The 27,255-nt window shown below is 33.4% G+C and overlaps 1 protein-coding gene across 6 annotated transcripts in view; it reads left to right on the forward strand.

Annotated features, from left to right (window-relative positions):
• The first annotated feature begins 1,619 nt into the window (after positions 1 to 1,619).
• RGS21 (regulator of G protein signaling 21) overlaps positions 1,620 to 27,255 on the forward strand; it is a 70,458-nt gene continuing 44,822 nt past the window's right edge. For all 6 annotated transcript variants that reach the window (XM_007480978.3, XM_007480981.3, XM_007480980.3 and 3 more), the window contains exon 1: positions 1,620 to 1,962. The gene's annotated coding sequence lies outside the window, so the exon portion shown is untranslated. The remainder of the gene's footprint in view (positions 1,963 to 27,255) is intronic.

Raw genomic sequence — 27,255 nt, forward strand, 5'->3', positions numbered from 1 at the left:
TAACTAATTATTCAGATTTTCTATCTTTGAATATGCCAGCCATTATTTCTATTTCTGATCCATGAAACAAAGTTGAACAAATCAATAACCCTTTTGATATGACAACCTTCAAATTCTTAAGCTCAGTTATTTCTTGCTCACCCCTAAGCCTTCTCCTCTCCATGATGAATATTCACATTTCTTTCAAATAATTCTCTTATGACAAGATCTTAAAGCCTTTCACTCTCCTCCTTGCCCTTCTCAAAAAGAAGAATTTCAAAAGACATCATTTAAAAGTTGATTAAATAAGGCAAAAAGTTTGATTGATAAACTAAATATATCACCAGTACCCAACCCCCAAGGTGAAAGGCACTTTCTTCCTATGGATAAGGCAATATTTCACAATAATTTCTAAAATTAATACAAAATTATTATGCTAGTTTGTGAAAAAGTTAAATGCTGTAAAAATGGAACTTTATCCCTCATATGAACATCAAATATCTTGAGACATTCAGTTATCTCTAGGTTTCTTCCCAATAAAAATGACCTGGTTACATTACTTAACACTTGTCTCTAATGCTGCTATAGATGGCATAGTTCATAACATTGTATTGACTTTTATTTTTCACTTCTTCATCCTATGTGCTTAATAAGCCATTCCTATTGGAACCAAAAAAAATGAGGTCACATTTTCAGTAAGGGTAAACTGGTAACTTCTCTTGAGGCTCTTCTCTTATGCTTTCTACTTCAAGCTCTGCTCTGGGGAGGATATAGGAATTACCAAAAAATAAACTTGTGGATAATGTTGTAAGTATATATTGATAGCTGAATTGTATGAATAGGGCAAATCGTTCTGTTAAAGAATAATTTTAACATTTTCAGAATTTAAGCAATATCAATTTCAAATATTTATGTGCATTTAATATACTAAATCATAATTATATGTAATAAAGTACATATTATTTATGTTTAAATTCAGGTGGCTGACTTATAGTATCACATTTGCAGGTAGATTAAGAGAAAAATGTAGCTAACTATTTATGATGTCCCAAAGTTTAGAATTCTAAGTTTATAAAATAAATTACCAGATTTATTTTCTTCAATGATGCCAGTGGGATGTCGCTAAATATAAGGACTGTAAGTAAATTAAATCATGGATGCATGTTTTTACTTGAATAAGCACTCATTTCCTCTAAAACATATAACCACAATCTTGTTCAGTCTCAGTAGACAGAATATGAATATTAATATAATGCTATGGATAGTGCTTATGCAGTTATCATTAGTTCTTGATTATGTGTAAATTACAAAAAAATCAAATTCCATCTTATTTGAAGTACACTTTTTTTAGTCTTTGTATTTGGTTCTTGATATATAAGCTAAAATATATAATCTGCATAGGTGGAAAAAACATGTTCACTTCCCTATGCAAATGGATTTATGACATACTGAAGTCAGGCAAATTATGCCTTTGGAAAAAAAATGTTGTTGGTTTTTTTTTTCAAATAACCCCAATCCATGTAGCATAATTACAAAGTAAAGATTTGCATAAGGTTCAGGCTGAAAACACATTTCCATATCACATGACAGGTGACTTCACAATGTGAGCCTCCAAGGACTCTAATGATAACTTTCAGCCACACACACATAAAAAGGGGAGTGGACAGACTGAGTGAAGTTTTTCTCCAGTTCATGACTCCTTTGCTTACATTAAATTTTTAAAAAATATAGCCCACAAACAAAAATTGAATATGGAATGGATTCCATGGTGCTTGAATATTAATCTTGATCTGCAAGTTAATGCTGTAATGTGAAGCTTATATAGGTGAGAAGAATATATGATAGGACGTCACAATAAAGAAAAGTTCCAGCTGGTATACCTCACTCAACTAAAAGAACTAGAGAGTCTCTCATCAATTTTACCAACAAGGAAGCAATCAAGAGTGTGACAAGCAAGAGATTTTTTTTCTGCACTGCATTTGTGTGAGTATAAAAAGAGATTTAAGATGTGTAATATAAGTGAATTTGCTACCGAGACTCAACATGATGACATTTGAAATATAAAAAGCCAAATATTATAACCAATTAATCAAACCCTCCAAGTTTGGAAGAGTTACCTATATAATAAAAAGAAAATGTCTACTACTTATACATTTGGGAAAGTTTGCAGAAATAATATATTGTCAAAGGATATCACAATCCTGAGATTCTTCCTGGTAGTCCCTGACACAACATTATAAAAGAATAAGATTAACAAAGAAATTCTTTTTCCTATATGGAATAAAGGATATGGAGAAATAGGATCAAGAAATAATTGAGATAATAGATTTTTTAAAATCAGTTCATTGAACCTCATCTTTTAAAAGATATGGAAACTGAGGCCAAGAAATGTTGAGACATAGTTAAAATCAAATAATTAACATTCTAAGATTGGAAGACAGATTAGCATCAACTAAAAGATTTTATTTTGTATGTCCGTGTGTATATACATATTCTAAGAAAGAATTGGGATAGATTCAAATCTATTTCTAGAAATTTTTAATTTAACTGTATATTCATATTTGTAAATCAATCTTTTTAACTTTACACTTAAAGTAATTTCTAATGTAATTTTTAAATAATTTCTAATAGAAGTATGAAGTGTTCTAAAGAGATTACTCTGAATAAATCTAATATTTTCCAAATAAAATAAAATTACATGATTTTCAGCCATTCAGTCACCACTTTATTTTGTGATCACTTCAGTATATCAATCATCCTGCATGGTAATCACTTTTTATTTTTATGATATATATTTATGTAAAAATATATATGATGCTATAGATGAACCATTTTCTTCTCATTATTTCTAGCATTTATTGTATATGAGGGCATTGTTAATTGTGGATATCCAATGCAAACTCTCTAGTGAACATTAAAAAAATTACATTATCTGAAAAACTAACTCATTAAATTCATAAATGTCAAGTATACTTTGGGGGTTACTAAGGGCACTCTAATTTTTTTCATTTGATTTGAAAATAAATCAAAAGACCACACCATTCTCATGGTAACATTGTTAATAATGTCTGTTAATTGCCTTTGCACAAAACTTGCCCAGTGCGTACTTAGAAGCAACCATCTCTATGTGGTGTAATTTGAAAAGTACAACAGAATTTCCATCTTATAAGATTCTCAAGGCACAATTCCTATTCCAAACCATGCAGAAATCTTCATTATTAAAGCCATATGTGAATTAAAAAACAAAGATGGGAAAATTGATAGTTCAGCAATAGAAAAACTGAAAAGATAGAAATAATAACACTGAGCATTTCTAAGGTGCTATAAGATTTGTAAAGATATATGTATATATGTGTACATATATGTATCTATACATATATATGTGTGCATTATAAAATTTTATCCTCACAACAGTTCTAAAGTAGATAATTACTAATAACCCTATTTCATAAATGAGAAAACTTAGGCTAAGAGAGGTTTAGAGATTTATTCAGGGTCCCACAACTAATAGGTTTTAGCAGGAATATTCTAACATAAATCTTCCTAACTTTGAGGGAAACACTGTATCGACTATATCATTCAGTGGTTCCAAAACTACTAGTTTATCTGGCATGTAAAGTAAATTAATTCATTTGTAGTTCAAAAATCTGGAGATAAGTTCAATCTTGACTTTGTTCTTTACAAGTTATATGACCAGAAGTTCTCTTGTATTTTCTGGACCTCTGTTAGCACATCTATAAAGTCAGGGCATGGATTAAAAGATTTCCAATATCCCTTAACTCTCCAAATGTAATGCTTTTGTGATCTCACTTTTTCACACACTCATGAAACTGGGGTTGAAAGAGTCCAAAGAGATCATCTTGGCTAAGAGGCATTTTGGTAAATGTTTAACAACCAGTTCTCTGAGAGTGTACAGCACATTTTACAGTTTAATATGCATTATTAACATTTTCTCTATCACTTTCTCAAGTCCAAGCAATCCACCAAACAAAGCAAGTACTGGATTGTAGCATCTACTGCTCATACAAAATTGAACAGCCTCTTCTCATGAGCTGGTTCCAATACATCCCTTAAAGTACCAGATATACTCAGAATCCAACACACATGCTGCGAAATGAAATCCTCAAAATCTCTAAAAATTGTTTATATAGTCTCTATTTAAAGACTTTTAGTCTTTAGTGAAGGGAAACACAATATTCTATAAGGAAATCCATTTCACTTTGGGACAACAGTAGTTAAGAAGTTTCTCCTTGAAGCAAGCTATATTCCTCTAACTTCCAAGAAGAATGATAATTCAGACACACAAAATTGAAAGGGAAATTAGATAACATTTAATCTGACCTACAACTGAACAAGGGGCAGGTAGGTGGTCCAGTGGATAGAGCCCTGAGGATAGAATCAGGATGGCATCTTCATGGATCAAAATGCAGCCTCAGACATTTGCTAGTTTTGTGACCCTGAGAACCCTCTTTGCCTCAATATCTCACCTATAATGTGAGATGGAGAAGGAACTAACAAACTACTCCAGTATCATTATCAAGAAAATCCCACATGGGATTACTATGAGTTGAATATGACTAAAACAATTAAACAACAAAACAATTGAACAAGGATTTCCTCTACCACATACCTGAGAAGGTGATAGTGCAGCTTCACTATAAGACCTCCAATGAAGGATTACCCAATAATTATAAAAATTAAACTAGTAATAACAACAAATGACATTTGTATAGCACTTTAGAGTTTGTAAAGCATTTTGTATATGCTATCTCATTTAATCTTCACATCAGCCTTGGAAATATACCAATATAATTATCTCCAATTTCCAGATTAAAAAAAAAATCTGAGTCCTACAACAGTTAAGTGTCTACAATCAAACAGCTAGTAAGTGTAAGAAAGAAAATTTAAACTTTGTTCTTCTTTACTCCAAGTCCAACCCTCTATACACTGCATTCTGTCACCATCCTTCTTTTGAAAAATTGATTGTTAAGATGTTTTCCTTTAATTCAAGCTGAAACTTGTCTCTTAAAAAATTTGCTGACCTCTCTTTATTCTCTGGGACAGTTCCATATTATTCCTCCTTTCTGGGGGAATGTAGAACAGACCTAACCACTTTCCCCACATGATAGTCTGTCAAGTATTTGATGAGATTATTTGTGACCTAAATTTTCTGTTCTCCAAACTAAACATTCACATTTCCTTCAACCAATCCCCAAATGGTATTATCTCAAGACGTTTCACCATGCCTATTACCATTGAGATTTTCATAGCTTATCATTATTCTAACTAAAATAGTATTGCCCATAAATGACAACCAAAAAGATGTATTCAGACAAAGTCAGAGTTTTGTCTAGTGTCCAAAGTACAACATAATCTCTCTGGTTTAGCAAATAAACCAGTTAAACATTTATCAAGCACCTACTATGTGCCAAGCAAGGAACTAGTTGTTTGTTTAATAAGGAAGCTTACCTCTAATGGGGGAAACCACAAGAATAAAAATACGAGCATATATGTTACATATAAAGCATAAATAAAAGGTGGATGAACATAAAAATAAACAGTCATTAAATTCAAAGTACTATGAAAAAGAACATACTAGTGGTTGGGGGATCTTGAATGGATTCATGCAAGATGTGCATAAGGTGTAACTTAAAAGAGGAGAAGGATACCATGAGATTAAGATTTTGGCATGGGAGATGATGGGAGATCACCAGTCAATGGCACTGAGAGGGCAGGATTGTCTTATGTGAAGAATAGTCAAATAGCCAGTTTGACTTAATCGTTTTATATAAGAAGGGAATCATGTCAAATCAGGCCAAGAAGACAGATTGGAATAAGGCTGTGAAGAGCTCTAAAAACTAAAGCAAGGAGTTTATATTTCATTCTAGAGGTACTAAGGAATTCACTGGAGTTGATTGAGTAGGGTAATCATGTAGTCAGATCTGCATTTAAGGAAAATTACTTTGACAGTAGTGTTCAGGATGGACTGGAGTGGGGGGATTTGAGACAGGGAGACCAATTAAGAGACCATAGCAATAATCTAAGTAAGAGGTAATGAGAGTTTAAACTAAGGTGATAGCTGTTAAGAAAGAGAAATGGTCTTATGTAAAGGACAGAAAAGAAGTAAAAACTACAAAATGTATCAACTGATTAAATACGTGGGGTGATGGAGAGTGAGGAGACAAGGATAATGTCATGGTTGCAAACACAGGGGACTGGAAGGATTGTAATGTGTTTGACAAAAACAGGGAAGATGGGAGGAATTTGCCAAGTAGAAGATTAATGGTAACTTTGAAGAGAGTAGTTTCCTTTGAGTGATGGGGTTGAATTGGGATTACACATTTGGGAAGGGAGTGAGAGGGAAATGGAGACAATGAGTGCAGTCAGCTTTCTCTCTTTTTTTTTAATGCTTACCTTCCATTTTAGAATGAATTCTATGCATTGTTTCCAGGGAAGAAGAGTGAGTTAGGCAATGGAGTTTAAGTGATTTGTCCAGGGTCACAAAGTTAGAAATTGTCTGAAACCAGATTTGAACCCAAAACCTTCCATCTCTAGACCTGACTTTCAATCCACTGAGCCATCTAGCTGCCCCCTCAGTAGCTTTATTTTAGTCATTTGTTTAAGAAATAAGTTTTTCTTTTCTTTTTTCTTTTTCCCATAATTATATAATTCATGTTTTCTTCCTCCCTGCTCCATCCTGGAGTTGACATGTAATTCTACTGGATTATATAATTATTATTAGTGAGTTTTTTTTAAGGATGGGGATACTCTGGACATGTTTGAAGACAGTGGGGAAGGACACAATAAATACAGAAAGTTTGAAGATTCGTGATAGAAGGGGAATGATTGAAAATGCAATCTTCTGGAGAAGATGAAAATGGATGAGAATAAGTATACATGTAGAGGGGTTGGTCTACACAAAGAAAAAAGCCATGTCTTTGTCAGAGATGGAATGAAATGCATAGAAAGTCTTAGACGATGTAAAGATTTTTTAAGATGAAGAGATTGAAGGGGAAAGAAAGGGAAGTCATGTTGAATAGCCTCCATATGTTTCAGTAAAGTAAAAGGTGGTGGCCTTAATCAACAAGACAAGGATAAGGAAGGTGTCAGAGATTGAGGAAAAAAGAGAAATTTTCAAATCATTTCTGTGGGAAGTAAGATAGAGATTCAATAAAGGATAAATTAAAGAACTCCCTTGTTTTAGTGAGTATTGGGCTGAAGTTACACAACATGAATTGTAATGAACTCACTCAGGATAATTGTGAGGCATGTAGCTACATCAGTCCCTTATGAGTAAGTAGTAGAGCATACAGGAGTAATCTCAGACTGCTTTCTTAGCTCATTGTCTACCATTAACATTGTTCATTCAAATTCATTCTATCTCCTTAAAACCTGAAATATTTTTTCAGAAAAAAATCCCTATTTTATAGCAATATTTCTTCCATCTCAAATTTGTGAACTAATTCTTAGAATATATGGAAAGCTTTACATTTATTTCCATTATTTTTACAACATTTACCTACTGTCTTAATGTCAATTCTAAGACAAAAAAAAAAAAGCAGCAAGAGTTAGGCAATGGGTGTTAAAGGACTTGCCCAGGGTCATATAGTTAGGAAGTGTCTGAGAGCAGATTTTGAACCCAGGTCCACTAGACTTCTGAGACCACAACTTTCATTAGATCTATTTTTTTTCTGCCATGGATTTCATTATCTGTGTATTTCTGGACATCTCCACTACTACCCTCTCTTTTCTTTGCCTAAAGTGTATATTATCTAGCTTGGGGAATGCATATAGGCATTTTATTCCCTCTTCCTTTCTTTTCAACTTAAAACATTTTTTCATTAGACTTGCAAAATCCACAAAAAGGCTATACATTTTTTTTTCCTTTTAAGCACTTACCTTCTGACTTGGAATCAATACTAAGTATCAGTTCTAAGGAAGAAAATGTGTAAGGACTAGGCAATTGAAAGTTAAGTGACTTGCCCAGGGTCAAAGGGTTAGGAAGTGACCAAGGCCAGATTTGAATCCAGGATGTCCCATCTCCTGGTCTGACTCTCAACCCACCTTGCCACCTCTCTGCCTTAATGTGTATACAATTCTTAAAAGCCTTTCCTTAGGAACACTCCATTCTTGCTCAGTCATCTGCTGTTTCTATGTTTTATGTCCATAAATCCAAATCTTATTCCTAGATACCATTTTCTTAAAAGTAGTCCACATCCCAAATTTCTCTTTCTTTTCTGAAGCCCTGGTTTTCAAAAGTTGGCATTGATGAAAACAGCCCCTTCAGCATTAAATTTTTTAGTATTTTTTTCTCATGGTATTATATTTTTTTTGCTTTAGGTAAAAAATAAAAATGTCTAATTTCTCTTTCTTATGGAAGCTATACCTACTTGAAAACTGGTATCATATCCTTTAAAATATTTTATACATCAATAATAATTTTAATAATCATTTTTTAGGATTTTGCAATCCATGTTATCTCCCTCCCTTATAGACATCAAGTAATATGACATAGATTTTATATGTGCTATCATAGAATAGATATTTCCATGCCTATCATGTCAGGAAAGAGGACACATAAAGCTTACACTAGAGAAAAAATTCATGAAAGAATTGAGGTGAAGAATGGTGTGCTTCAATCTGCATTCAGACTCCATCAATTCCTTCTCTGTTGGAAGAGAGACTTTTTTCTCATGGATCTGTTGGATTCTTACATTGATAATACTAGTTAATTCATTCACAGTTGATCATCAAACATTACTGCTGTTACTGTGTCAAATGCTTTCCTTGTTCTTACTTCATTTTGCTTCACTTCATTTTAGTCTTTCCAGGTTTGTGTGTGTATGTGTGTGTATCTTTCTGTGATCTGTCATATCGTTTTTTAAAGTTTTTTTTTATTCTTCAAGCTAAAGATAGATAATCTTTTCTATTGTGTCTTGTACAAAATAGTTGTCAGCCTCTTCAGCACACATTCTACTCAAAGTGTGCTGGAATATAGTTATTTGATAGACAGTAACTCTTTAATACACTTTAAAAAATGTGATACTCCTCACCGGAATATAATGTCCATAAAATCAAACTACTCAACCATCTCACATTCTGTATATAAGATCTCTTTTAATGTAGGCTAAGAATACATTTACTCTCTTAACTGGATCATACTGTTGATGAAGAGTTTTGTTTCACTCATTAAACATTGTTCTAGTTCTTTCTTTTTAATCCCATAATGTATAATTTTAATTTATGAAGATCTTTATATTCATTATAATTAAATATATATTCTTTAAGTTTCAACAAAATATTCTAACCTTGAGAGACATTTTTGTAACCCTAATTTTTCACATAGTTATTTCTTTATCCAATTCATCTGATAAAATATTTTTAAGAGGTTAGCTAGACTTGTAAAGCAGAGAAGATCTGATCCTAGAGAGTTTGGGAATATTGTCAATGTGGGTCAAAAAAGGTCCTAAATTATGGAGGAGACAAAGCATGAGTGGCAATTGGAATAGAGGGAATTAACTGGCTAGGACTCCCCTGGCCTTCTTACTATTCCTCAAACAAGATGCATCTTCTCTAAGCATTTTCATTGGATGTCCCCATTGCCTGGGACTATCCCTCCTTATCATCTTCTAGCTTTCTTGGATTCCTTCAGATAAGGTCCTACCTCCTTCAAGGTGCCTTTCTTACTCCTACTTAATCTTAATATCTTCTCTTTGTTGTTTGTTTCCCATTTATCTTTTATTTAGATTATTTCACATAATTGTCAACATGTTCCCTTCTCTATTAAAGTTCCTGTTATTTGACTTTTTTGTTTCTCCAGTATGTAGGTCAGTGCCTGGAATATTTTAAGAACTCAACAACAGGACTCAATTGTTCAAGTAAAAATTAAATTAAATTTTAGCCTCAATAAGTTAAAATATTCTCAAGCTCTTCACACCATTTAACAATAGCTAATGGTCATTTAGTACTTCAATGGTTACAAAGTCTTTCTCGCAGAACTTTCTAGGGTAATAATAGCTGCCCCTTATGTTATGTGTGCTTTAAAATTTGCAAAGCACTTTAAATATATTCTATAGTTAGGTCTATATTCTATAGTAAGGTTGGTAATTTAATTATCATCCTTTTTTGCAGAAGAGAACCAGAAGCTGATTGTGGTTAAATAATTACTCTACAGACATATAACTAAAATGTCAGAGGCAGCCAAAAAAAGTTATTCCTGACTCTAGAACTCACTACACTTTGATGTCAAGTCAATGAGCATTTGCTAAGTCCCCACTCTATGCCATGGGGATACTAAGGAAGGCAAAAAAATAGTCCCTGCTCTCAAATTGCTCACAGCATAATGGGGAAAGAAATATGCAAACGACTATATACAAATGAGTTATATAGGTTATTTTGGGAGCAGAGTCAAAGGGAAAGCCTCCAGATTAAGAAAAAAACAAGGCTTCTTAAAGCAGGTGAGACAGCAGCTGACACTTGAAGGAAGTCAAGACCTGGAGATTAGCAAAGAGAATATTCCAAGCAAAAGGGACAGGAAGGAAAAATGCTCAGAGTTGGGAGAATGGAGTAAAGTATGTGAGAAATAGCAAGAACAGTGTCTCTGGATAATAGTATATGGAGGGGAGTAAAGTCTAAAAAGACTAGAGAAGTAGAGGGTCAATTTAGGAAAAGATTTAAAAGCCAAAAAGAAGATTTGGAATTTGAGTTGGAGACAAGAAAGAACTAGTGGAACTGATTGAGGAGGTGAGTGACATGGTCAAATTTATACTTCCAGAAGATTATTTTGAGAGCAGAGTCCCTTTAGTCTTGATTGGAGAGAGACAATGCCAGCAGGGTATTAAAATAATTCAGGCATGAGATGATAGAAGTCTGCACCAGTATGGTAGCAGGGTCACAAGGAAAAAGAAATCAGAAGCCAGACTGTAGAGGGTTAAAAAAGAGGATGAGTGGAAAGGAAGCAAATGTCCCAAGGGTTAATGGCCAGCTCAAGAATAGCCATGAAAGGGAGGAGAGACAGAATGACTAGATGTGGTATTGGATGGATGAAGTTCTTTTTAAAGGAAAGTGGGGGGAATGGCTATGTTAGTAGGGAGTGCTGAAGCACCCAGAAAAATAGAGGGATATTGAAGATTTGAAAGAGTGGGAATGATCAAGGAGACAATCAGTCAAATGAGGCAAGGTGGATTAGAATCTTATCTATATGTAGAGGACTACTGCATCAAAGGTAGGTAATATACTCTTATTCTTAATAGTCCTAATTATTCTATTCTACAGATACCAGATCTGTATTGATCCCCATTATTGATCATATAGCTATTTTGTTTAAAACTTCAATCAATGACAGACAAGACCATCAGGTCCATCTGTGGAAATAACCCCTCCAAACATGGATGGCAAACTAGTGCAGACAGGTATCTCTATATATGGTCATTCCACCCCTATGGTCTACCAGGTACTCCAAGGTCCTGACTTTTACCTAGGAGATATTTCACCTCACCTTGCTTAACTCTCCATTCAATTTCTGTCTTGTAGCTCTCAAAGATGCAAAACTAAGTGCTAGAATAGCTAACTACTTTTTTGGTTCTCCTCTTAATGAGAAACAAGGAAACAATGGGAAGTAGGGTCTTTAGGATACAGAATTTCCTGGCTCACCAAAGAAAATCAAGTTCATATCATTTTATTTGTATCATTGTGGGAAAATATTGGTGTAAGAACACTATTCAATAGGATTTGTAGTTATAAAGAGTTACCCAGGGCAGTGAAAAGTTAAATAACTTTGGGATTCAAAGGCCAGCTTCTCACTTGAATGCTGCCTCTCTTTCCCATCATGGACAACAGAAAATAATAATGCAAAAGAAACAACAGATGCTCTAATGCAAGCTGCTGATAGTAATGTTCTGCTATCCATAATATGACAACTTAGAGCAACACATAAATATTTATTGGACAGCTATAGCTGAATTCGTTAATCATCTGAAAACAATTGGAATGATTTATTTTCTAACTTATTTTTACCATAGGCTACATTAGCAATATTAGATGATTTAAAAATCAGGGGAAAAAAGTCATGTCAGGAAGCCACAATTAGAGTTCATAATTTGGTTTTTAGAATGTATAAATCTTTGAGGACATATTAGATTTCAATAGTATAGAATTTTTTAAAAGCTAGTTATGAAAAGAATAACAAAAGCATAGTATTTAAAGATTAGAAAATATTTTCATCTCATTGTCTTCTATAATTCAATTTATTAAATGCCTGCTAACAAGACACTAGGCACCAGGGATACAGAGAACAGGAAAAAGGTGGCCCTCAAACTCCATTATTTTCCAATGTAACAACATATGTCAACTTTGCAATCCATAGCTTTGAGAGAAAAATTGCTTTTAAAACAGACACTATTGTTGTGACTCTTTAAAGTATCCAGTAAAATGTCATAAGATCATAGGTAAAAAGCTGAAAAGGACCTTTGAGGTCACCACATCCAGTCACCCCTTCATTTTACAGATGAGAAACCTAAAGCATACAGAGTTTAAATGGCTTACCCAATGTCAGAGGTATGGTTAGCAGAGACGGGTTTCAAACTTGGGTCCTATGCCTATAAATTCAGCACTCTGTATTTTATGATATGCTACCCCCAAAAAATATCTTCCTTAAATTGCTGCATTCATGTATTTATGAAATAAAAAATCTTAATATTCTAATAACAATACTTTGGTTTGGCATTTCTAAAATAATTATATTAAAGTTAATGAGAAAAGGACATCAATATTCATACCAAGAATTTGTCTTAACCCACTGATTACAGATATCTATTATTTAACTTTATTTTCTAAGAAACTAAATAACTTGACATTACTTTAAAAAATGATAGTACAGTATGCACTGTTTTTTATAAAAAGAAAATATATAGATACATATATATTTTATAACTGCCCGTCACCTAGTGAAAGTACCGATAGAATTACTTCTTTTGTTGAGAATATGGAATGAACTAATTTATAATTAGTGTTGCTGTGACAAGTGCCTAATAAACTCATAATGATTTGATGCTAGGGCTGTGTTGTTATCAGAAATGGGGAAAAGTTATGTGAACAGAGGCTTTTGTAATCCCCAGGCAGAGTGATGAAAATCTAGCCCATAATAGGAAGTCATCCTTATCCTTACTGTTCTCTAATTACAACTTTGGGCACTGAGCATTAAAAAACACTGTTGACACTTTGTAACAAAAAGCAATTCCTTATTACTTTCATCTTTATTCACTGTAATGCCATTACTCATAATGAGTTGTGGGTGTCTTTATATATGATATGAATATCTATGCAAATTATATGACGAAGGGATGAAAAATGCTCAATTGGACAAATTTATTCCCTTTCCTTCTAGATTACAAATACACAAACATCCAGCATCAATAACCAGTTCAAAATAAACTTGACCTTTAGATGAAAATATCTCCTTTGTTATGCTTTTTTTCTTCCTTTTTTTTTATTTTCAAAGCTTGATCAGTTTCCTTGCACATATGGGAATATTTTAGCAATTTGTAAATTGCTACTAGGGAAATCAACTAAGACAAAGAGAATAATAACCCTGCCATCATTTTCTAGGTTAGTTCAAAGAAAGTTGTATGAGACATATGTAGATTTGAAATAATCTACCCTGGATGACATTAAAGTCACAGAATAGATTTGAATCCAGATCTTGTTTCTCCCAAGATCATAATTCTGTCTACCATACCATGCTAATACCATTATTGCTACAAATAAGATAAATGCCTCTAAAGAAAGAGCCAAAATAACACTACAGAAAGGAGGTGCTTTGTAGAGTTCAATTCATCTTTCTTCCTTGATTTTTTCTTTTTTTCTCCTATACTGTTCCTCAACTGGGAAAGGTACATAATAATCATTGAAAATTTTGCATATGTTCCTGGGGACTTCTTTCAATTCATAAATATCCAGGAAATGAAGAGAAGGATAATATCTTGCCTCCAGAAGATGATAACTATTGGTATTTAAAAATATATTGTCAATTAGAATCTTTCCCAATGCTCCTAAGCATAATATAGGACAGCTCTGTGAATAGGAAAAAAACTTATTCCTTACAACTTTGCAAACATGTTTGTTTCTCAAAATGCGGTATTTAATTACTCAGATTTGGAAATATGTAGAGAATATAAATACTTTGAAAAACATAAATTCATTTAATTTAATTATAATAGTAATGGTAATATTTAGTTATAGGAAAATGCAGAACTACAGTCACTAAATAAACTCATCTTTCTCAATGTCTCTTAAATGTATCTTTTTTCCTATTTCTGAAATAAAATCTTACCACCACTATCCCTATATCCATCCTCCCCTCAGAGGGACTTTTGTAAAGCATAGGTATGCATATGTTGCCCACCAATCAAAAAACCCAAATAGTTTTCTATTGGCTCAAGGATCAAATGTTGAGAATTTGTTTGACACAACACTTTTGATAACTTAGTCCCTTCCTAAACTTTCAATTTCATATATGAATCCTTTCCATACATACCATTATGCAAGAACACAGAGCATTCTATTTCTCTTCTCTTTCCCTCTGCATTAGTTGTTTCCAGTCCCCAAGGGGAATTAGATGCACCTAGATTTGTTTTAATATTAGTAGACATGTATCATGGCATAGTGGGTAGAAAATGTTGGAATGGGCTCAGAAAGATCTGAGTTGAAGTTCTGCCTCCAATATACTAGTTATGTGACAAATCACTTAACCCTCTCAATATTCTCCAGGCAACTTCTAGTAGTCTAAAGAGATAAAATTTTTATCTCCATCCATGAAAACATCCACTTGTCGGGGATCTCAGAAATCATTTAGTTGACTGTCTCTCTCTCCATCCCCTACCCCTCATCTCTGTCCTCCAATTATCTTATATTTTCTTATTTACTTGTGTTTTTACACATGTATCTCTTCGGAGAATGTGAACTTTTTGGGTTTTTTTCCCCTAAATCATGTTTGTTTGTTTTTTTTCATGGCATTATCATTTTAGAACTGAAAAGAGATACCAGAGGTTAGGAAAACTGGCCTTTTTATGGGATCATAGATTTAACGTTGGAAGTAAACTACAAGATCATATAGTACAACCTTGTCACCTTATATATTAGATTAGGAAAGTGATGAAGTTCATGTGATTTGCCAAATGTTTTATAAGTAGCATGGGGCAGAAATAAAGCTAGAACCCAGGTATTTTCACTTTAAGTATTTATCCAGTCCCTATACATTTGACTCTCTCTTGCTGTTGCCATGAAACTCTGTCCCATTGGTACTAAGATACAAACTCTCTCTACCACAGATAATCAAGATCTGATCTGTCACTTATAATCTTTGAAGCCTCCATGGAGTGCTTAGAAGTTGTGATATATCTATAGTCAAAACAGCTAACAGGAAACAGAGGAAAAATTGAAATCAGTTCTTAATGATTTACAAAGGCCAGTCTTCTTACCATCATACCATGGACTATATAGAAGTCTCAAATAATAATAACAATAATAATAATAATACTTAAATAAATCAAATGGCAGGAGTAATAGTAACATCATAACATAACAACATAAAGATGGACTAAAAGATACATAAAAGATATGAAAGAGGGTTTTTCCTCAAAGTTCACATGTAAGTCCTTTGTTTGGAACCTGAATATTTTTTCATAAAAAATATGTACAATGGTCATATTGCAAAGCAAATGTGAAAAAGTCTTCTTAATCTACAATGTACCTGGAAAAGAACTTTCTAGTTATTTTCTAACTAAACTATAGACCCAAATATTTTTCTTTCTAAATGAAAATATAGTAAAACTTTAATATTTGGTTGTCAGGAACACATGATCTGTACCACAGAAGGAGGAGAGATTTTTTTCTTCCCTTACCTTTATCACCTGAAAGTTAGGATTTTCCCAGGGATTTGTTATGTTAATGGAGTTTCTAGTGCAGAAACTCTAGCAGGTCTGAAACATAGTGAGTGTTTATCAAGAATATGATCAAGGCCAAAATAGAGGTCAAAGATGAGGAATTTGGGATAAGGATTCCATGATCAGTGAAGATAGGTAAAAGATTTTGGGAGATAAAGTCTTAATATTGTATCGATATACTATCATATTTCCTCCTATTTTCACTGTTTTAAAGAGGTACATATGAAAAAGGACTGAATTGAGATTGTCCACATGTTCCAGCCTCAGGTTGTCCTAAGTTTTACATTTTTAGGATCTCAGAAATAGCAGAGGAAGTTGAGAGATCTGAAAAGAAAAGCAAGGTAAATTCTCTTTGAAGACCTGAGAGGGTATGTTTTGATATCATGTAAGTCTAGTGCCTGGTATAAAAATACACTACTCTTCTAGAAATTCTTCTAAACCAAGTGGCTGGCTTATGTTGAGTATATAGTGGTGGTGAAGGGATCCTAAGGGATCAGTTTGTTTTATGTCAATGTGAGTAGATTTTTATAAACTGAATGTATAAAAGTTGAATTTATGGAAATACCCATATTTGGGGATCTCATTATGCCACAAAATTGAATGATAATTTTCTCCTTTTAGCTAGTTTTCCTAGAAGCATGGTGATAGAGGTAAAAGCGGTGCTACCAAAATTTTACCCCAAAAAAGCACACTTTTTTCTAAAAAGACCAGAATTTGAGACCAATAAATATCAATGCCTTCTATGCTAAAATAACCTTAGTATTATCCTTTATTCCTCACTCTGACCTCACATATCTTCTCTGTTGCCTAATTTTGATATTTTTAAATCCACAACATCTTCTCCATAATTCTTTCCTTTCCATTCACAGCCACCATTTCAGTTCAGTGTCTTAACACCTCTTGACTATATTCTTGTGATAGCTTTCTAATTGGATTCCCTCCCTCCAGACTCCTCTACTCCAATTCATCCTCTACTCTGCCACTAAAGTAATTTTACTAAATAAACATGTCTGACCACGTCATCGTCCTACTCAAATAACTCCAGTGGCTCCACATCAGCTGTAAAACCAACTCCCCTGTGAGGAATTTAAAGTTGTTCACAAGCTTGCCCCTTCCTCCTTTTGCAGTGTTCTTACACATGGATTACCTCCACAAAGTCCATGCCCTAAGCCACATGAACTTGTTTCTATTTCTTATATATGATGCTTTATCTCTCATGTTAATAACCAATACTTTGAGAGAATTAAATTCAAGAAGGGAGGATCCAGGGTCTCTTATCTTTGTATTTCACTGTGCTACCAGGAAATTCTTTTTTTTTAACTCTTCTAGGAAGATAAGAGGCAGCTCTCTAAATCTAATTTGGTCTTATCCAATAAACCTTGACATTTTTATCTGTTTTTCACTCCTAAAGACCTTAAATTCATTAATGACTAACTATTTCTGAAGATATATATTTGGTACTGATACCCTTAACAGTGTGAGAGAATCAACAAAGACAGCTCATTTTAGTTGGTCATCATTAGATGAATGATTCCTGGGTACAGCAGTCTCTACTCCCATTTTGCCTTAAACTAGGTTGACGGCACCCATGGATATTAATAAACTCTAGAATGTACTTAAGTAATTTCCTCACCGGGGTATTGTTCTCTTCACCTTAATGGTTGGTCTACTCTGGGATCTATTTTTTCCTCTTTTTTAAGACTTCTTTTAAAAGACAGATCAATTTCAGCAAAGGACAAGTCCATTAGCTGTATGAATTAACGGAGATTGCATGTTACAGTGGTTATAGGATTGAACTTGGAGTCAAGAACTCTTTTACATCTAACTCAGGGACCATTGATTTAGGTGATATATATCCAAATGTCCATTTCACTTTGTAATACATGCATAGATGTAAGTAATATCAACTGTATATAATATTAGATATATGTCCATATGAATGTAGGCAGATATAAAATTTGTATAATATTTGCAAGCCACATTATAAAATAAATATAGACATATGCTGAAAGAGACAAATATAGAAATAGAGAGGAAAGGTGTGACATGAGAAAAAAAACTTTAAAAATAATATCTATCCATTGAAATGAAAATCTTCTTTCAATCTCTCCACGTCACAGTGATGTTAAAAGGGAAGAAAAGGAGCCGTATATTTGTATAATCCAAAGGCTCAACTATGAAGCTTCCATCCTATCTCCCATCTCCATTTAAATAATGACAACCTAAAGGGAAGGATGGCAATTGGGCAATATTATTATCATAATAACAGCTAAAATTTTTATGTTTTCTATGTGTCAAACAGTTTGCCAAAAGTTTTATAATTATTATCTCATCTTATCTTCACATCATCACTGGGAGGGAGGTTCTATTTATCCTCATTTTCCAGATTTGGAAACTGAGGCAAAGATTAGGGTAGCATCACAAAACTAGTATGTGTCTACAGCTAGATGTGAACTGAGGTCTTCCTGTATCTTGTCCCTGGGCTCTATCCACTGCGTCCTCTAGCTGACTAGAGAATTGTTATAAAGTTTTGAAAAGCTTTTTAAAATAAAATCTAGCTCATATAATTAACATGACCCAAACTCCAACACTTTTTACTGTCCAAATTGCTGTGAAATTTTATTTCACTCCCACAAATCGATATTTGAGCCCCCAAAATCTACCCTATATTTGCAGTAATTCCTGTGCCAGAATAAATTCAAAAATATTGTTTGTGAACAGTCATTGTTTCATTTTCTAAAACCAGAGGACATATTTATTTTTGCAGTAAAAGACATTTAATCAAATCATATGGAAAATGAAATAACTAACCCATCCCCTCCATATATATGGAGGTATTCTCTTCAATGGAATCCTAAAGACTAGTTTTAAAAAATGTTGAATGTATATAGAATATGTGCAATGGAGGAACACAGGTCTAGGGAATTACTCACATGGGAAGCATGTATGGCTAGGGAATGTATATAAATAATTCACATACCAGGAATATATGTGGCCAGGACAAGTAAACAGAAGGCAAATAGGCACATAGCATACACATGTCCAGGGTATAGATGTGGTCATGGGAACTCAAACCCTAGAGTTGTTGTCCTGGTGTGTAAGTTTCTGTGGATCCCTGTTAGGTGGATCTCTGCTGGGTGTCATGTTATCTCTAGCAAGCCTCCTCTCCACTTTCTATTGATTTTCTCTGGTTTTCTGAGCTGTCCTCATTTACCATCTGGCATAATCTCTTCACTGTGATTTTTTTTCTCTGCTGTCATGTCTTTGGGGTATAGTATGGAAACGTTCAAGCCTCTCCCTCATCAGGGAAAAAGAAAACTCTTTTACTGAATAGTCTTTATTTTGAGCCACCAAAAAGAACAGAAGCCCTCTGCCAAGATAAAGTCTATTATTTTGACCAACTCCTCTGCTGTTCTTATTCAAATTCTTTGACCCTGAATAAGTATCTGACTGTGAACTTCAAAATGTTTTCAACTCCTATGGAATCTATTATTGTCTAACAATTCTCTCAGGCAATTTGGTGGATTCCATTTAGGAAAATTTTATGAGTCATTTGTGGATGAGGAAGATAAGGATTCCCTCAGCTCCCAGATTACTCCTTGAATAGGATAAAAATAAATCTAGAAGCAAAAAGAGGGTTAAATGAAGATGGCATTGTTCTTCAAGCCTGCCTTTATTATACATCTCTGCCAGTTACAAAATACCTGGGCTTGTTTAGTATTTTGTTTGGCAAAAATAGTCTGTCTCTGTAAACAACTGTATTTTTTTTTAAATTCTATTATAATATATAGAGATGAGGAAGGAAATGACAAACCATTCCAATATCTTTGCCAAGAAACTACAAATAGGGAGTCTATCAGGACTGAAACAACTGAACATAATATAAAGGGAATAATTGAAACCATCCACCTTTAAACATCTGGTTATTGTTTGGAGAACCCAAAAGATGAACAAGGGATATTTCTTTACAAAATGGAAAAAGATAACGAATAAATTAATGTAGAATAGTGTAAAGGTCCCTTTGTTGAAATTCAGAGGAATCCAAATATAAATCTGAGCTCTCCTACCTACTATCCTTGTAACCTTTAGCAAATTTATATATTTGGGATCCATCCTTCTTTATATGTTGGACTAGAGAGTTGGACAAGAAGATCTCTGCATTCTCATCCATTTCTCAAGAGGTCCTAAAACAGAAAACATAAAGAAGCACTTTGATAAAAATCTACCAAAATTAACATATATTCTAGACATTTCCTATTAACCTTTTGTTCCCTTCACCCTGGCCCTAGAAATCTACCACTTGAGTCTACTACAAGACTGCTCAGGGTATTTACCTTTAGCAACTCTATATCTTTAGGATCCATCCTTCTTTATATGTTGGACTACAGAGTTGGACAAGAAGATTTCTGCATTCTCATCCATTTCTCAAGAGGTATAGAAAAGATAAAGAAGCACTTTGATAAAATACATTCTGGACATTTCCACTAACCTTTTGTTCCCTTCACCCTGGCCCTAGAAATCTACCACTTGAGTCTACTACAAGACTGCTCAGGCTATTCTAACAATGTAGAAAAGGATAATTTATCTTCATAAGTGCCCCAATTGATATTTTAAGTTCCATGAGATGCAGGAGAATATAATATAAATATTCTGTCCAAAGAATTTGAGTTGTGTTAGAATAAGTAGAGTGATAACATTGTTTAGGAGCAACCTAAATGGGCATACTTTGGTCCTGGAACTCCCAACTGTGGTTGGAAATGTGTTATGTGTACAAGATAGGACTGAGCATTCAGATAGAATAATAGAATGAACTTGAAGTCAGTAAGACCTGAGTTTGAATTCTGAATTCAATATTTACAAACTGTGTGATCCTGAGCAAATTGCTTAATCCATTTCAGTCTCTCTTTACTCATATGCAAAGGTGATAATAGTCCATGGCTGTTAGAGCTGTTGTATCAGTGAGATAACATATACAAAGCACTTTGCAAACCTTAAAATTATATATACAAGCTAATTATAAATTCTACATGCAGTGGTACTATTATAAAGCAATAGGACATATACAATAATCAAATGTGAAGGACTAAACTATTATCAGCAAAACAAGGTTCCAAGAAATCCCTAAGGTACTCATGATAAAAAAGTGCTATCCACAGCCAAAGAAAGAACTGTAGGAGTCTGATTGCAGAACAAAGCATGCCATCGTTCACTTTATTTCTTTCATAAGCTTCTTATTGTATGTGTGATATGTGTCTTCTCTCATGAAATGGGGAACATGGAAGTAGGTTTTACATGAAGGCACTAGTATAATCTATTTCAGATCATATATAGCCTCTGGGAGGGAAAAGGAGAGAAAGAAGGAGGAAGAGAATCTGAATCACAAACTGTCAGAAAATCATTTTCAAAAATTGTTTCTTCATGTAATTGAAAAAATTTAAAGTTATAAAAAGCAATAAGACAAATTTTCATGTCAGGGCTTATTTATATTCAGCCTTTGAGATAGTGAAGATTTAAATTAATTGCATACATACTGAGTAAATGTGTTGTAGATGGAGAGACCAATGTTAACCACCTAGAAAAAAAGACAAGTGTATAAACAAGAGGTGTGGATTTTTTTTTTTTACTGATTTTCATGAGCCTTGGGAAAAGCCTTGAAAATGTTCACTTTGATTGGAATTTAGTAAAATTGAACCTTAAATGTTTTTTTTCTAAATTATAGGCATCATAAACTCTGTTTCTAAGAAAATCTAAAAGTAATTTTCAGCATTCTAGAGGGAAAAGATATATTATTTGGTTCTATGGTAACAGAAATCAAGTGTGAACTAATTTCACATGCTAGAAATGGCAAATGAACTTCTGAGATATATAACAATGTTATAATACTAAGCCTTATGTAGAAGTAACCTCTATGTGCTCTGATAAGTCATAAAAAATATGCATGCCCAGCCACCTCAGGACAACTAGAATCTGTATGACTTACTGAAGACAGATCTCTGCATTCTGCATTACACTGTGAACAATATTATCTCCAAGTTATGAAAACATCAGCTGAAGCAGAAAATTCCAATTTATTACTTGCATTACAAGAGAGCACATTCTAAAATAAAAAGACATGCAAGGTGGCGGGTTGGTTGGTGAAATCAACTTAATATGTTCTATGAATTTCAAATAATCCCTTGAGTGGTCAACAGTGGCATCTACTTGATGGGAGGACTAATTCAATACTAACATATTCTGAATCAAGATCACAAAGGCAGGGAATATTTTAAACAAAAAATAAAATGTTAGAAACATATTGTAAATATGTCTTAATTCACTTCAAAAAACACTTATTAAGTTCCTAAACTGGTGGGGAATTGGGTGCACATTAAGATAAAAAGAGTTCTACCATGATGAAGCTTAAAATTTAGTAGGAAATCTAACTCATTCCATTATATTTGGGGGAAGAGTGAAGGAATGGAGACAACAACATTTTTTTTTAACTTGAGTCCTCTGTTGTTCTCTAAAATTAGAATCAGAAACTTTTATTGATAGGAGAAATCTTCAATTAGCCCAACCCTATATTTTACAGACAAGAAAATTAAACTTCAACCATGGCAAAGTATTTGGCCAACCATTGGTACACACCTATGAGTTTCATAACTTCCAGACCACTACTTTTTCTATTTGATACTGCAATTTATTTTTTTAAGAATGTCAAATGGGCATTTAGGTGGCACACTAGAAAAAGCACCAGACCTGGAGTCAAGAGTTGTTCTATCCAGAGTTCAAACCTATCCTCAGACAATTTAGTATTCTGTGTGACTCTTAGTAAATCATTTAACTCTCCCTTGGTGTCCTCATCTGTAAAAGGAGTTAGAGAGTGAAATGGCAAACCACTCCAGTAGCTTTGTCAAGAAAACCTCAATGAGTTTTCTTTTGATAGTGGTGATAGCGCTACTAGGTCAGTACCCCAAAGAGACATTAAATAAGGGAAAATGACCTGTTTTTACAAAAATATTTATAGCATCTCTTTTTGTGGTGGCAAAGAATTGGAGATTTAAGGGATGTTCATTAATTAGGGAATGACTGAATAAGTTGTGGTATATGACTGTAATGGAGTAATACTGTTCTACAAGACATGATAAGAAGGATGATTTAAGAAAAACCCAGAGAGACTACTTGAGCTATTGCAAAGTGAAATAAGCAGAACCAAGAGAGAACAATGTACACAGTGACAGCAGTATTTATATGACAAACATTTATTAATGACTTAGATATTCAGAGCAATACAGTGTGATCCAAGTTGAAAAATACGATCCATTTCCAGAGAAAGAATTGATGGAGTCTGAATGCAGACTGGGGCATACTATATTTCACTTTTTTTATTCACTTTTCTTTTTGTTCATTGTAGTTCTCTTTCACAAAATGACTAATATGGAAAGATGTTTTACATTATTACAAATGGGACATAGTAAGTGCTTAATAAATACTTGTTCATCTCCTTTAAAGTGATAATAAAGCATCCTGGAGGAGATAATGAGCAAATAGTTTGAAATCTGGATCTGAGGATGAGAGGAGAAATCAGAGCTGGGGATACAAATTTGATAGTCATTCTCAAATTCAAAATGTTGATAGGTCTTTCAGATCAAGATGTAGATAACTCCTCACATAGTGGAAATCTTACACCTATGTGCCTTCTAATCTTATGTGAGACTCATTCATGTCTTTTCACAAATCTTCAACAGGGGATCCACTTAGGGTAACATAATGATGGTCTTCCTCTAGATCTCTTAGCATTGAATGGATACAATTTTATTATGAAGGGTTTTAATTGTCTATCCTAGTATATTTCTATGAAAAGCCTTTTCTGGTCATTGATTTCTGGGGTAAAAGATTTACAATATATGTCACCTTTACTTTTTATATTTGAATCTGTGGGAATAGATACACATACCAAGCAAAAGAATGTAGAAAGCTAAGAGAAGACATTTAAAAACAGAAGTTTGTTAGATGCCCAGATTTAGAAAGCAGAAGAGAAGTAGTGATCAGTAGATCAATAAACATTTTGTTAAGCCCTCTATATGTAAGGCACTGTATTAAGTGCTGGAGATGTACAGAAAGGCAAAAAAAATCCCTACTGTCAAAGAGCTCATCATTTAATAAGGGAGAAAGCATACAAATAATTATATGTAAACAAAATAATTAAATACATGATAAATTAGGGGGAAATCAACTGAGGGAAAGCACAAGGATTCAGAGGGATAGAGAAAGGCAAAGGAAAAATGAAGAGTGTAACCAACAACATTAGGAGAACCAAGAAATACCCAGCTGGAGAAAGTATGTTACAGAAAGCTGGAGGAAACCAAATGAAATTATGAAAACGGGGCAGACTTTGGAATAAGGAGACCTGGTTAAGAATCCTATCTCTGACCATTGTGTGAACTTGGGAAAATCACTTAAGGATCTCAACTTCAGTTTTCTTAACTGAAAAATCTATGTTGGATAAGAAGCCTCTAATCCTTCAAAATGTCTTACTGAGAATTCATGATGATCTTAGGACTGAAAAAGGCCATTGGATCTTGGAAAGAGGGGTTTTAGTTAATTAAGGACAGAAGTCATAGTGGAAACCACTCTTGAATGAAGAAGAAAGAAATGGAGCAAGGGACAGGATAGGGGGAGTAGGAGAGTTATCAATTTTCCTCTTCCCCACTTTCTTTATTTCATGTAACATTCTTGGAAGGATCCTACCATAGAGGACAGAACAAACTGAGGACCTGCTGGCTTTTCTTCTGAAATAATTCTCACCCAGATTTACTATTATAGAAATAAATATCTTGGCTTTCAAAGCTCGCTTATTGCTTTATTTTTTAAAGTTGTTTCTCAAAAAACTCTTCTGATTATACATTTATTACTACAACTTGATCTTCAAATAGAATTGTTTATTAAGTTATGGGTCTGGTCACTGAACTTGCTAGTAAGGAGGCATGGTTTAACTTTGATCTTATAATGTATATTGGCAAAATGCTTTTAATTTTATACTACTTTTGTCATCCTGGGTGACTGCTTCAGACTCTTTCCAGTATAATTGTGAATTTTTCTCAGTCATTTATTTTTGTTAAAAATTTCAAAAATTTTAACATAAAATGCCATATCTACATCAACTTTAAAAGCATATCTCTAAAACATACAACATTTTCATTTTATCTTTGGGTTTCATCTCATAAATATCCATCTGATTGGACTTATTTATTCATTTATTCAACTAATAATCATTGATCATTTAATCTATACTCAGGATCATTCTACTAGTGTGAAGAATACAAAGATTTGAAACATGGGCTTTTCACCCTAGGGACTGAAGATATAGTACGGAAAAAGATTTGTATAAAAACAGTTACAAATACAAAGAAGTTTATGACAAATAATACAAAACAAAAATGATATCATAGTCTGGAGGAAGAGGAACTTATAGGAAGTTTGATGGAGGAGAAAAAGCTGAGCAATGCATCAGAAAAGAGATAGAAATGGGAATAGACACTTCAGAATGATGACATGCATAAGCAAGGAAACAAAACAAGAAATGACTGAATACTTGGGAAATGGCAATGGATCCAGTTCAAATGAAGTACAAATGGAGGTGGAAGATTGGATATATGAGCTGGAATAATTTTGTTAAATGCTTTGAATGCCAGCCTAACAATTTGTTATTTGATTCAATAGGCAACGATCCCTGAAAGGTATTGCTTTTTTGGTGGGAACATATGGATATAGATGGACAGTAAAGATAGAAAGACAAAAATTCCAAATTTGTAAATGTATTTAACACTTCCCCTTGAAAAATACATAAACTGATCAAAAGTTAATTGGGCAAAAGTTCCCATATATAACATTCCAGAATTTTCTATACTCAGCCCATAAGACAAGCTTGAGCATCACTAATCAAAAGATTAAAGAGTGAAAGTGGTCAAAGAATGACAAATTTAAGAAGATTTGTTATTGCCAGATTCACTGAAGCATTCATTTTTGATGACTTTCATTCTCCTTCATTATATCGAAAAAGAAAATTCTACCAGCAGTAATTGACAAATTAGGAGAAACTCATTCATGCTGTCACAAAATTAGATATGTGATTATTTCTAGGTAGCTAGGCAGAATTGTAACACAAACTGAAAGAATGAATAAATATATGTGTGTACATATGTGTATATGTATATATATGTATGTATATATAATGTCCCTTTCCCCTTTCCCAGCTTCCACAACTATATAACATAAGTTTAAAAACTAAGGCTAAATAATATGGAAATTAAAGTTGTATTTTCTAATCCTTATTCATGAAAACATTTATCCTCCTCAATCAATCAATATCCAGTATTTATTTAGCTCCTGCTATGTGCCTAGCAATATTTTAGATGCTGTGGGAGATACAAGAGAAGTACAAGAAAGAGTCATGCCCTCAAATACTTGTAATCTGATTGGACAGAAAGATTTATGTGCAAGAATTAGAAAACAATACAAGCTGGAATGAAACCAAGAGTAATACACACATGTTAGAGGATTTAAGATAAAAGAGTTGCAGATGTTAGGAAAAATTAACTTGTAGATGGGATCTGACTTGGATTTTAATGGAGAGAAGATGTGTATCAAATCCAAGGGAAGGGAATAACAAATAAAGGCTTGGATCACAGAAAAAAGGGAATATTTGTAGGTATAATAAAGAAATTGACCTGGGAGGGAAGAGAAATTATAATTGAGTTTTTCATCTTGTCTTGAATTATCTTCAATTCTGATTTGTAAAGATTTGGCAAGACAGAACAAACGTGTAAATGCTGCTTACAACATAGATTACAAAAGTGATCATAGTGCCAGAAATGCTCAATAATAAATACATTTTATCTATCTCTTAAAAATAGAAAAATAATAATCTTTCTCATGTTGGGAATCTTTAATATGGAGAATATACATATTTTAACAAAATATCTTTTGGTAAATAATACTTAGATTATTTTAATTTATTTTAAAATTACTATTGCTTATCTTTGTTATTGTCCCCGTTCCCAACTCTCCAACATTTGGTGTGTGTGTGTGTGTGTGTGTGTGTGTGTGTGTGTGTGTGTGTCTGATGTGTGCATGTGGAGAATTTTAATTATGAAATAGCTTTCGTTTAACCCAGAAAAAGAGGTCTAAGTACTTGGGCAGGTGAGTGAAAGCAAGGCTCTGTCTTTAAATGATGAACTACTTTAAAAATTGGACCAACTTTACAACTGAAAAGAACATGGAGTTTGTAGTGTCGCCAAGGTCCAAATTCTTTTTTTGTCATTCAATCCATATAATGTGGCAGGCCATTGGATTT

Source organism: Monodelphis domestica, chromosome 2 (assembly GCF_027887165.1).
Source record: "Monodelphis domestica isolate mMonDom1 chromosome 2, mMonDom1.pri, whole genome shotgun sequence".
Taxonomy (NCBI): Eukaryota; Metazoa; Chordata; class Mammalia; order Didelphimorphia; family Didelphidae; genus Monodelphis; species Monodelphis domestica.